The sequence below is a fragment of the Pipistrellus kuhlii genome, unplaced genomic scaffold (genome assembly GCF_014108245.1).
Source record: "Pipistrellus kuhlii isolate mPipKuh1 unplaced genomic scaffold, mPipKuh1.p scaffold_m20_p_3, whole genome shotgun sequence".
NCBI lineage: Eukaryota > Metazoa > Chordata > Mammalia > Chiroptera > Vespertilionidae > Pipistrellus > Pipistrellus kuhlii.
Window position 1 is genome coordinate 33,625,188 of NW_023425529.1, and position 12,604 is coordinate 33,637,791.

At 36.7% G+C, this 12,604-nt stretch overlaps 1 pseudogene; it reads right to left on the reverse strand.

Moving 5' to 3' along the window:
- Positions 1-6,870: 6,870 nt before the first annotated feature.
- On the reverse strand, positions 6,871-7,362 carry LOC118730731 (annotated as a pseudogene).
- Between the last annotated feature and the right edge of the window lie 5,242 nt (positions 7,363-12,604).

Consider the following 12,604-nt stretch of genomic DNA (forward strand, 5'->3'; position numbering starts at 1 on the left):
AGTCTCTTCCCACATCCCCCTCTCCCCTTTTCCCCAAGAATCGTCAGTTCAATCCCCTTCCATACCTCTGATTCTATTATATTCAACAGTTAATATTGTTCATCAGATTTTTTTAATTTCCTTGGTTTTTAGATTCACTTGTTGATAGTTACGTATTTGTTGTTCATAATTTTTATCTTTATTTACTTTCTCTTCCGAAAGAACCCCCTTCAGCAATTCATATAATTCTGGTTTGGTGTTGATGAACTCCTTTAGCTTTTTTTTATTAGTGAAGCTCTTTATCTGACCTTCGATTCTGAGTGATAGCTTTGCTGGATAGATTATCTTTGGCTGTAGGTTCTTACTATTCATCACCTTGAATATTTCTTGCCATTCCCGTCTGGCCTGCATGGTTTCTGTTGAGAAGTCAGCTGACAATCATATAGGTGCTCCTTTATAGGTAACTACCTTCTTTGCTCTTGCTGCTTTTAATATTCTGTCTTTGTCTTTTGCTCTTGGAATTTTAATTATGATGTGTCTTGGTGTGGTCCTCTTTGGATTCCTTTTGTTTGGAGTTCTGTGCGTTTCCTGGACTTGTAAGTCGAATTCTTTCACCAGGTGGGGGAAGTTTTCTGTCACTATTTCTTTCAGTATGTTTTCGATATCTTGCTCTCTCTCATCTTCTGGGACCCCATAATTCTGATGTTGGTTCGCTTGAAGTTGTCCCAGAGGTTTCTTACATTATCTTCAATTTTCTAGATTCTCTTGCCTTCTAGCTTCTATAGAGGAGTGTCTTCTGGCTCTTTATGTTCCAAATCTTTGACTTGATTCTTGCGATCTTCCATTCTGTTTTTAGGACTCTGTATAATATTTTTTATTTCAGTCAATGTATTCTTTATTTCTTGTTGATCCCTTATCATTTCTTGTCGATCCCTTATCATTTCTTGTTGACTCCTTATTAATTCTAGTTGATCTCTTTTCATATCCTCATAGGTCTTATCCATCTTTTCTAGGAAATTCTTGAAAAACCTTATAAGCATAGATTTGAACTCTATATCCAGTCCCTTTTTGTCCTCCATTTCTTTCGTTTGTGATCTATTTCATTGTTGCCTTTCGCAGTTACAGATGGGACGGGATTTCAGGGTGGAGCCTACAGCCTTGGCTTCCATCAGCCCCGCCCTATGCGGCTCCTGCGTCTCAGGGTCCTTCAGTATTCGCTGCAAAGCGCCTCTGAGAGATAGGTGCCCTTGATTTTAGCCTGCTGCCAAACAGTCTATGCTCTCCCCCAAACAGTCTATGCTCTCCCCCAACCCGGTATTGGGGTTCATTTCAGTTGGAAGTGGAGTTGGAGGTAGCTTCTCGTTGTAGAATTTCCAGTCAGTCAACTTTCCTGTAGTTCTGGGTAATGTCCATTTTATATTTTAGCTGTATTTATTGAAATTGTTGTGTGTAGTTGCGGCTAGGTGTTTACCTGGGCGCAGCCATCTTGGATTCTGAGTCTGATTAATGAGTTTGACAAATATCAAGTCATGTATAACACACACAACTGAGAAAGTATTTCTATTAAAATATATTTAAAACACCTACATATCAATAAGAAGTTCTACTAAAACAAATATTTACTGATCTTCCTTATCCAGCTAAGTTAATGATAATGATTTAAATGCCATCTATTTAGTGTGCCAGTGCTTTGCACACTAAAAAGCAATTGTGTCAACAATTTCTATTCCTTTCTCTGACCTCTGTTATCAACTATATTTTCAATCAAGGCAGAACTAAAGATACCTGCACTTACTTTCATAAGGATAGCTACCAGGTTTTTAGCACAAATAAGTGGAATTTTGGCGTAATAGATTTACAGTGGAAAAATCATGAGGTCAGCCTTAGACATGTTAAATTTGATGTATCAATACGATAGTCAGTTGGTAAGATGAAGTCAGTTATTAAATAAATAAATTTAGAACTATGGAAGAGGTTTGGTTGGGTGAGACATTTGAGTGTGATCTTTGTATAGGTGGTAATTGAATCCATTAAATTGAATGAAATCATCTTATAAAGAGTAAGGAATGAGAAGACCTAGGACAAAACTTTGAGGAGCTAAAACATTTAATGATCAGGAAGAGAAAAACAAACTTGCTAAAGAGATAAAGAATGAGAGTCCAGGGAGGTAAGAGAAGAGACATTTTATGTGGTTGAACACGTATTATGTGCCAGAACTGAGACAAAATGATGATTTTACAATGACGTCTCTCTCAAGAAGTTTCCAACCTAGTAGAGTATTCAGACCTTAAGAAAATTGTCACACTAATAAACAAATAACTATAATGAGAAGCACATGCTCTGAAATTATAAACATAGTTGTATAACAAATTTGCTATAGAATGTAGGATTAGGAAAGACTTCCCTCCTGAACCAATTCTTGAACTATTATTTAAAAATGAGTGTAGGGCAATAGGTAAAGGTGGAAGATAGCACATTCTAGGAAGAAGAAGTTGTATAGTAAAGACCTTTGTGACAACAAATAACATAGGGAATATTTGCTGGGTTTTAAAGGCCAGTATGTCAGAGGGGCAGAGAGCAAGGTGAAAATGAGAAGATTAACCTTCAGAAATAATCATGAGTCAGATTAAGAAGGGTTTATTAGTCTCTATTAAGGATTTTCGTGTTTATTCTCAGAGCAATGGGAAACCATGCATGCTCTTAAAACAGGCAACTTTTTGCTAAGGTTACTGAAATATATATATATATATATATATATATATATATATATATATATATATTTTTTTAATGGAGGCTTCAGGTAAAGAAAACTATTTTCTTTACTGAATCTATATGGAGTAATGAAACCTAGATATTACCATCCCTAAAGAAACTGCTATCTCAAAAGCATTAATGAATAAGTAGAACCGTATTGAAAATTTTATAGGATTACTGAAGGGCAGGATTTTTATCACATATTGTATAGCAAGCAACTAGAAATCCTTGGAATTTTCACCAGTTCCTTTTAAGTAATTCTGTTTCCAATCTCTTTCTTTTCTTCTTTGTATGAACTATTAAGCCCAGCTACCTCTTGTATTCTTAAGTTCAGCTCCAACCCTTAGCTCAAATAGCATATCAATATTCTGCAAACAAGAAGATCTTGTTGATCCCACAACCTTAGAAAATATTTTTGTGATAATCTTTTAAAACTCATAATTATTTTAGGACTGATTTCAGGACACACATACCCTTCACCACCACCACCCCCCCCCCAAAAAAAAAGGTAGCATTACCTCTAAAAGTGATTTTTATAAATTCCTTTTTCCCATTTCATTTAGAATAAATACACATTTGGTTTGTATAGTGTAACTATTTTGTAACATCTCAAATTATTCCTCTTCTACCTACTTGATTTTATACAGTTTGTTCTGCTTCTCCATTTTAGATTCATTTCCAAAATATCATAAGACAAACTGCTCATTATTTCTGCCTCTAATAAATTCTAGAAACATCTTTAATCATTAAACACTATTTATTTCCATAAACATTGTGGAGCCCTAGCATGTGAAAGCATTGAACAGTATTAGGAATACAAAATACTTAAAAGAATTACCCTGCCCTGGAGGAACTTAGATCTAATGCAATAACAGAAAAATAAACAGATAAATTATAGTCCAGTGTAGCAAATGCCATGTTCATGCATTAATGCTTCTACCATTCTTTTATCCTATGTTGAAATCATGGAGGGACTTAGCATGACACAGGGACTTAGCATAATTACACAGGATGCCTTGATTTTTTCAAATTAAGGCTTTATAAAGTTATAAACACACTAATAACAAAACAACTTTTGATTAATATTGGAATTCTTGGTAAGAATAAAATATTTTTTATTATATTCTAAAGTATTGGTGACTGCCAATCATTTATTAGATGCTGAGGAAAGAACCATTAGAAAAAGTCACCTGTTCTCACAGACTTACATTCTAATGAGAGATAAATAGTAAGTAAGTAAATACTATAACTGAGTAGTGATGAAGGCTATAAAGAAAAATCATAAACATGTGACGAAGCATGATTTAAATAGTGCCAGATTGGGCAGTTCAGAGTCCTTGTTGAATAAATGACATTTTAGCTAAGAGCTGAAGGACAGGAAAGAACCAAGCAAGATGTAGTGAAGCCCATTCTAGGAAGGGGGAACATTAGGCGTACAGACTCCAAATCAGAAACAGGCTAATGTTCCAGAGAGACAAAAGGACAACCAGCATCTCTGAAGTGTGGAAAATGAGGCAGGGAGTGGTAAGAGTTAAAGCCAGAAGGGAAGGGAGTGAATAAATTTCTTAAACCTCCTTTAGGATTTTGGTATTTCTAGGTCTAACAGGACACTCTTAGAAGATTTTAAACAGGTCATACACACAAAATATTTCATTTGTTTAAAAACTACATAGGCTGTTGTAAAGGAAATGGATTGAACAGATATAAATGTGGAAACAGGAACAGTAATATGTTGATGTGTTTACTAATTTGCTCTCTGGAGAGGAGAAAAAACCCTGATTTGTTCATTTATTTTCATGGTGTAAATGCTTCCATTTATGGTCAATTTTAAGCAACTAACACAACACATTTTGGCTTGCAAAATTCTTGAAAATGTAATTGGTTCTCATGGGTTGCTATGGGTTGGCTCTGCATACCACAGGTTAGAAGGCTAATGTAGTGGTCCAGTCAAGAGATTATGAGGGTTGATTTAGAGTGGTCATAACAGAGATGGAGAGAAGTAGACAGATACAGAATATACTTGGAGGTAAAACCCACAGTAATCAACCTTGTATAGAATTTATGAGGATTGTGGGGGGAAGAAAAAGAATGTCTCCTAGGTTTTGTTTGTTTGTTTTTTAGATCTCATCCAAGGATATTCTTCCATTGATTTTTAGAGAGAGCGGAAGAGAGGGAAAGACAGAGAGTAACATTGATATGAGAGAAACTCATTGATTGGTTGCTTCCCGAATAACCCCTGACTCTCTCCTGGGTGGGGGAGGAACCTGCAACCAAAGCACATGCCTCTGACCAGAATTGAACTTGGGACTCTTCAGTCTGCAGACCGATGCTCTATCCACTGAGCTATGCTGGTTGGGTCTAGTTTTTTTGTTTTGTTTTTTTTTTGTTTTGTTTTGTTTTTGTTATTAATCCTCACCAAGGATATTTTTTCCATTGATATTTTAGAGAGAGTGGAAGACAAGGAAGGGGAGAAAGAGAGAGAAACATTGATATGAGAGAAACACATTGATCAGTTGCCTTCCACATGCATCCCAACTGGGGTCTGGGATTGATCGTGCAATCCAGGTATGTGCCCTTAAACCAAAATTAAACCCATGATCCATTGGTGCTCAGGCTAATGTTCTAACCACTTAGAAACCCAGGCCAGGGCTCTCCTATTTTTTTTGACTTGAGTAACAAATATATGGTGGTCCCAGTCCTGAGGAAGAGAATACTGAGGAAGGAATTAGATTTGGGAGAGATGGCAGAATAAAGAGTTTGGTTTGGTCATCTAGGAATTAGCAATTTGACAAACAAATAAAGATGTCAAATAAGATAATTAAGGCTAAGAATCTAGAGCTCAAGGGAGAGGTCAGGGCTAGAGATATAAATTTTGAAATCAGCAGCATAAAGTATCTTCTAAAAATATATATGCATTCTTCAGTGCAGATTTAGAAAGCTAAGATTTACATTCAATCAGTTTGTAGCAGACATGAATCTCCAAAGGCACACTCAAGTGTGCAATGGTAAAATTATCTCTAGTTTTCTAACTCCATTGAATTTTTAGCAATTAGCCTTCTGAAAGGTGGCAGAAACTTAATCTCAGTTTAATCCTGTTTTCTACAGAGTAGCATCTGATCTTCTAGAATCTTATATAACCAATGTGTCATGAGGGGTTAATGGCTTTTAGATATATATTTTTTAAAATATATTTTATTGATTTTTTTTTTTCAGAGAGGAAGGGAGAGAGATAGAGAACTAGAAACGTCGATGAGAGAAACATCGACCAGCTGCCTCTTGCACACCCCCTACCAGGGATGTGCCCACAACCAACGTACATGCCCCTGACCGGAACATGGGACCTTTCAGTCCACAGACCAACGCTCTACCACTGAGCCAAACCGGTTTTAGTGGCTTTTGGATCTTATTGTTCTCAGTCATCATGCTATTCAATAGTATCCAATAATACTGGTATATCTTCATTCCTGTCCTATGTTTTTTTTTTGTTGTTGTTGTTTTTTTGTTTTTGTTTTTTGTCCATGTTGTTTATAGTTGAAGTATTTACCATTCATGATATCAAGGTCTATTCAATTTTCTGAGTTTCCCTCAGATTCTTAAGTTAACTTGTATACAGATAATTCTGCTATTTCCCACCACATTGGATCTCAAAAAGCTGTGGTACTTTCTCATTACTTTGTCAATTGTTACTGAGTATGTTTTGAGTACATTCAAGGGTATAAAAGTCAATCTAATTTCCTATAAGAAGCTCTCTGGGTCTTACTAAATTTCTTTTACCTATACATACTTGCCTAAGTTCCCCAAGAATTTTTGTTTAAACCTACACTTAGGGCTTGATAAGGTCTCTATTTCAGAGGAGTACAAATGTCTTGTCCATTAGTTACAAGCTAATGCCTAGATCAGATCAGGCCCAATGTCATGATTTGTTTTCAGTATGCTTTTCCAAAAGTTGAAAAGTGACAAGATTTACAACTAAGATGATTTAGATAAAAATAAACATTTTTTGCAAAAGACTATATCTAAAGTTTGAGGACCAATAGGTCATTATTCTCACATAGTACTAATTTGCTATTGTCCATATATTTGCTATTGGCCAGACAATTGCTATTGTCTTTTTTTTTTTTAAATGTCCAAACTAAGTTATTTATTTGATCCATCTCCTACCATAAGCAAAGAGATGGAAGATTAGTACATTCTAGACATTGTATGATATTAGGAAAGAAGGTCAGCTTAAGGTCCCATACACTTTTGTGGTCCGCATACAGAATAAAGGTCCAAATCCAAACTGTGGTCCCCACTGGGTAGTAGTCCAGGTTCTCTTTATTTATCTTCATAGCTGTTTGGAAGTGCATTCATATGAGGATTATAGAATATAGTTATTAGCTCCCCAGGGAAAGGACTTGGGTCTGATGCAGAGATGGGGGCAGGCAATGATCTCAGCCTCTTGTGCGTGGTGCGATGTCAGAAAGACATTCAGCATGCTCACTCCCACACCCAGGAGTGCCATGGAAGTGAAGGCCTTCCACATGCGAGCTGAGCCCTCGTCATGGGCACCAATGGACATAGACCGAGCAGCTGTGGTGGAAACTGATATATCAGCCCAGAAACCTGTGACTCAGCTGCCACTGCCATTTTTGACCTGCTGTTATCCTGCGGTGGGCATTTTCTCTGTTTTCCGAGTCCTGCACGGAAAATGACACGTTCCAGAGTGGAGGAGCTGGGGATTAAGAAATTAGAGAAAGAAAGAAGAGACATGGAAGCAGAAATAGATTCATCAAGCTGGGCGCTAGGTGTGCACCACCTCTCTGATGGAGAGGCAGTCACACTCACCACAGACAACACAGCACATTTATTGGTTTCCAAAAGGGATTTTTAAGGTCAAAAGGAGTTTCGGGTGTGCCAGATCCTATTTATCAAGATCTGGGTAAGCTCCTTATTTTTTAGTATAAGATTTAGCATAACAAGACCTGGGTGAGTCAAGATCCTATTTGTTCCTCATTCCAAGCACATGGATAATGATAAGAAATTAGTACTGATAGCAGGATTCTGCCAGTGCCCTCGGGCTCTGCTGATAAGAATTAAAGAATATCCATGTGCCTTCCCAGACTGGCTCTCTACATTGTCCAGTTTGGTAGTGACTTTCATTTTTTATTGGCTCCCTGATGCTGATGATATAAGCCAGTTGTCTTTTGTTGCCAGGCCATTCTTCTGCTGGATTTTTCTTTACACCTTGTCTGCTTCATTCATTTATCTTAACTGCCTGAGTTGGTGACCCCACTTTACTCAGGTGGTTAGTTTTGACCAGCTGATTAACTATTACTCATAAGGTATTCTCTATAATACTTAATGATGTCTTTATATTTGTCTCATAAATGTCAATTATTTAGTTTTGTCTGATTTCTGCTATGAAGTCTATTTTCTGAGTCAGTAATTATTGGTTCTATTAAATTAGTGAGTTGTAAAAAGGGTCAAGGGTGAAAGGGCAGGGCGGGGTGAGGACAAGCTCCTGACTCCATTGTGGGGCAGGGCAGAGTTATCCTCCATTTTGTAACTGAACCCTAGCCCTCACCCAACCAATCAGGGTCAGCCGAAGCAGTGACATCACCACTGACTGGAATAAAACCCCAGGGCTTGGCGAAGTTTGCTCTCTCTTCCGCCATGCTGCCAGCGTGAGTGGGAGAGAGCCCATGCTAGCATGGAAAAGGCTCTTTTGTTTATTTATTGCATCGGACTCGGCTCCCTGTGGTCCTTGGGGATCACGAAGTCTGGGCGTAACAAGGGGAAGAGGAACTAAGAATGAAAATTGTTGTATGAGATATCGATATATATATATAATGTCTTCATTTTCTTCTTAATTATATCAGACAGGCTATAATTAGGAGATAGAGTCATGCTATTTAAACAGAATATTTAATAAAAAGGATTGTTAATAAAGTACTAGAGAATTGCAAAGGCAAAGAGTGAGCACTAAAATATGAAATTAGCAGCTGCATAAAGTAGTTAATTTCTCTTATGACAGGGAGAAAAAGTAAGGGGATGGACTTATTTGAAATTATTAGTACTTAGATGTTTAGAAGAAAGTCTCTGAAAAGGAGATACTCCACCACTGGTGCTGGTTTCCCTGAGCTAAAAGGATGATGTACCATGGAGCTAGAAGCAGATCTTTCAAGAGAGACCAGCGCTTTGATTGGAGTCATAAATTTAGTTGCAAGTGTTGAAAAAACTGCATACTAAATACAGCAGGTGCCAATGGAACAACAGATACTGACAAATGAGAAAAAAAAAAACCTTTCCTGGGATGACACTAACGATATCAGAAAGCCAAACAGAAAAATAAAAAACTGATGTCTGGCCCCTCTCCTGGCTTCCCAGTCTTCTAGTACACAGCCAACTGGCAAAAGAAATGTGCCATGCAGAGAGCCAGCAAGAAGTAGAGTATAGAAAGGTAGACTTGGAGTGGAAAGATAATAATAACTAATATACTAGTAAATCTTTTGTCCTCACAAACAACAGCAGCAACAACCAGCAACAGCAAAACCACAAATTGTCATCTGTGCTGTCCCCCTTAACTGTAAGAGTAGTGTCCTTGGTCTCTGCTCAAAATTGTAATAGTCATGACACACCAGAGCACGTGGCTGAGTAGTTTATTTCCTAGGCTGCAAAAGGCCAAATACATAAATGAATTAGTTAGGGTAAACACAATGCAGCTTAAACAAATTCCTCTCTAGAATATCGTAGCTTAACATGATAGAAGCTGATTTTCTCTGAGGTGGAAATTTCCAGCTCAAATTCAGGTGCCTTTTTCCTTCTTGTGTACCGTCCTTTACATTCTCTTGCCATTCTGACTAAAACCAGGTTGTGGGTTCATCCACCATCTAGCTCAGGGAAAAGAAATGTGGCCAGGTCAGTGTGGCTTAGTGGCTGGGCATCCACCTATGAACCGGGAGATCACTGTTCCATTCCAGGTCAGGGCACATGCCTGTGTTGTGGGTTCAATCCCCAGTAGAGGGCATGCAGGAGGCAGTCCAATGATTCTCTCTCATCATTGATGTTTCTGTGTATCTCTCTCTATTTTTCTTTGCAAACAATAATAATATATTTTTAAAAATTGCAGGCAACCATTCCTAATAAGCTAGTGAAGAAGATTTACACAGGCCATTCAACTCATATGCTATGGAGGGAAACTTAGTTAAGTGACTTGAAATGGCCTAGAGGCTGGAAATGTAACCTGGTCAGCTAAATATCCATGAACAAGGGGAAGGATTTGGTGGACAATTTGCAGTTTGATAAGTACAGGTAGATAATAGACACATTTTCATTCCTCCCCAAAAGGCTTTTCTCATACCTTCCTTCCCATCTCTTTCCCTGGACCTCAGGATCAGAACGCACTTAACTTGTACTGAGATGAACTACTGGTAGACCTTGAATTAAAGTAGAGTTGTATGCCTGTTTGAACAAGTGCCTTTACTTACAGGCAGTAAATGACGATGGCACATCACCATCATAAATTATTGCCATGACTTCTTTCTATTCAAAATTATTATGTAACATCTAGCAAAGAAGAAAATGGATGCAAAAATTATTATGTAACATTAGCAAAGAGGAAAATGGATGCAAAAATGAACTTTACTTTTATGGTATTACGGTTGTCATAGTTTTAGTCTTCATCCCCTTTCTGATTGCCAAACACATCCCAAACCTCTCTTAACTTCAGCATTAAATAATCTTTGTAGATATAGTCTAACATGTAATCTTCAATTTCATCATTTCATGATAAGCAAAGGCAAAATAATATAATTTTCTACCTTGATACTCTGAAAAGCTAAGTTAGAACATTATTGTTTTAGATTTGGCAGAGCTATTTCTTCTTTCATTATAACAATTTATTGTTTCACTTCTCTTCCAAGCTCAAAAGTGCATTTTTGGCCAATAAACATTGGAAGAATTTTGTAATTGTAAAGGGTTTCCTCTGCTTTGACCACTAGAGCTAACAACAACTATTGTAACTGCTTATTCCTTTCTAGGTATAGACCATTTAAAAAAAAAAAAAAAGCAATTTAAAGTCCAAGATGGACACCTTAAGATTACCTTTCATGCTATTCCTTTTCAGCAGCTCTCCTGGGAATTAAAATTCAAATATAGTCCTCCAGTTCTGATAAGTCCACAGTCACTTGATTAAGGGGATGGATTCCATTCTGTAGTACCCTTTTAAAATCAATGCCATATCAATCTACTGAGATACCTCAAAACATTAGTTATTTTTAAAGTTTCTTGTCATTCCTGTATATCTTCCCCCCCCCCCCCCCCCCCCACACACACACAGATTTCAGCAGTTTCTTAAAGACCACTTGGCTGGAGTTGAGAGTTTTTAATCAGTTCATGTTGCAGACATTGAGAGCAAAAGAATTTCCTCCATGTCAAGTTCACACCTACTTTGTAGGAGTTAAAAATGCTTAGCCAATAACACACACACATACCGTTGTGTATATATATATATATATATATATATATATATATATGACATAATATTTTACCCTTATATAACCCTCCCTTCCTATTCTGAGCTTTATTCTTCTCACCATTGTATTCTTAGGATGTAACTCAATGTCTGATACAAAATAAGTGTTCCATAAATATTTTTAAACCAATGAATGCTAGGAATAGCCATACCTGAAATACTGGTCATCAAAACTGATCTAAAATAAGGTATCAACAATTTTCCCTATAATTTAGTAGGCAAAATCTAATGGTTATTGGGGAAAAATTAGAAGAGTAACTTCCTTAAAGTGTCACAGGGGGAATAAATCACCTCAATGAATCTTACCTGAACCTATTAGGTTTATATCTGGAACCAATTCTGAATTTATTTATATGCTTTCTCTTTGGCCTGAAAGTGCTACAATTACTGTGAAATAGATATTTATATATATATATTTTTTTACAGAAATAACAGAAATAACAACAAGGAACAAACTGCAATACCCTGAGGACATATGTCAGGGATAAAGATATTGTCCTTGCATTGATAAAAACAAAACCATAATCTTCAACAGACTTTGCAATAACAGTATTTACATAACTAAAGACAGCAGGGAACTCATTAAATGGCATAATAGGGAATCAGAGCTGAATGTCTGTTTGCATTTACCATTTCCCTAACTAGGAATTAGTGAAATTCCAATTACAATATGATGAAGTGTAATTTGCCAACTCTGGTAAATTTTCAAGACTAAAGAGACTGCCATTTCCCTATTCCTATCACCTGAGGTTTAAAAAGTAAATATTAAGAAAGGTAAAAAGAGAAGAAATATATTTTGGAAACGTAGTTAATATTTCCTTTGTATTTTGAAATTCATTCGAAAGTTGTATTGTTGTTGTTTTTATTATTGTATATAATGAAGGAACAATAGATGCAAATTTCAGTCTTTATAAATTACAGTTTATAAGAAATCTCTCTCAACATTTTCCATAAGTCAATTTCACTAGCTTGCAGAAACTCAATCAATTAAGGAATTTCCCCCCCCCAATTCCCTATAACTGTGTCTAAACTAGATGAGCAGCCTCAGTAGTACAAAGCCTTTGAGTGCTGATGGTGGACCATCTTACACAGAACATAGATGTCTACAGAGGCATCCAGATATTCCTTCATTCCTCCGGTCCTCAGTCAAAGGGCACATGTAAGTTGCTGCTGGATTGTCTTTCATTCCACTGTGTGCATAATTCTTCCTCCTTGGATCTTACTATTCCTTTGAAAAATAAGAGAATTTAAATAGTAGCACAAATAATTCTAAAATTTACAACTGTTTTAAGTACAATGAAGAAAAGTACAAGCTGCTGTGAATAAAAATAACATAATGTCAAGGCCTAGACTAAT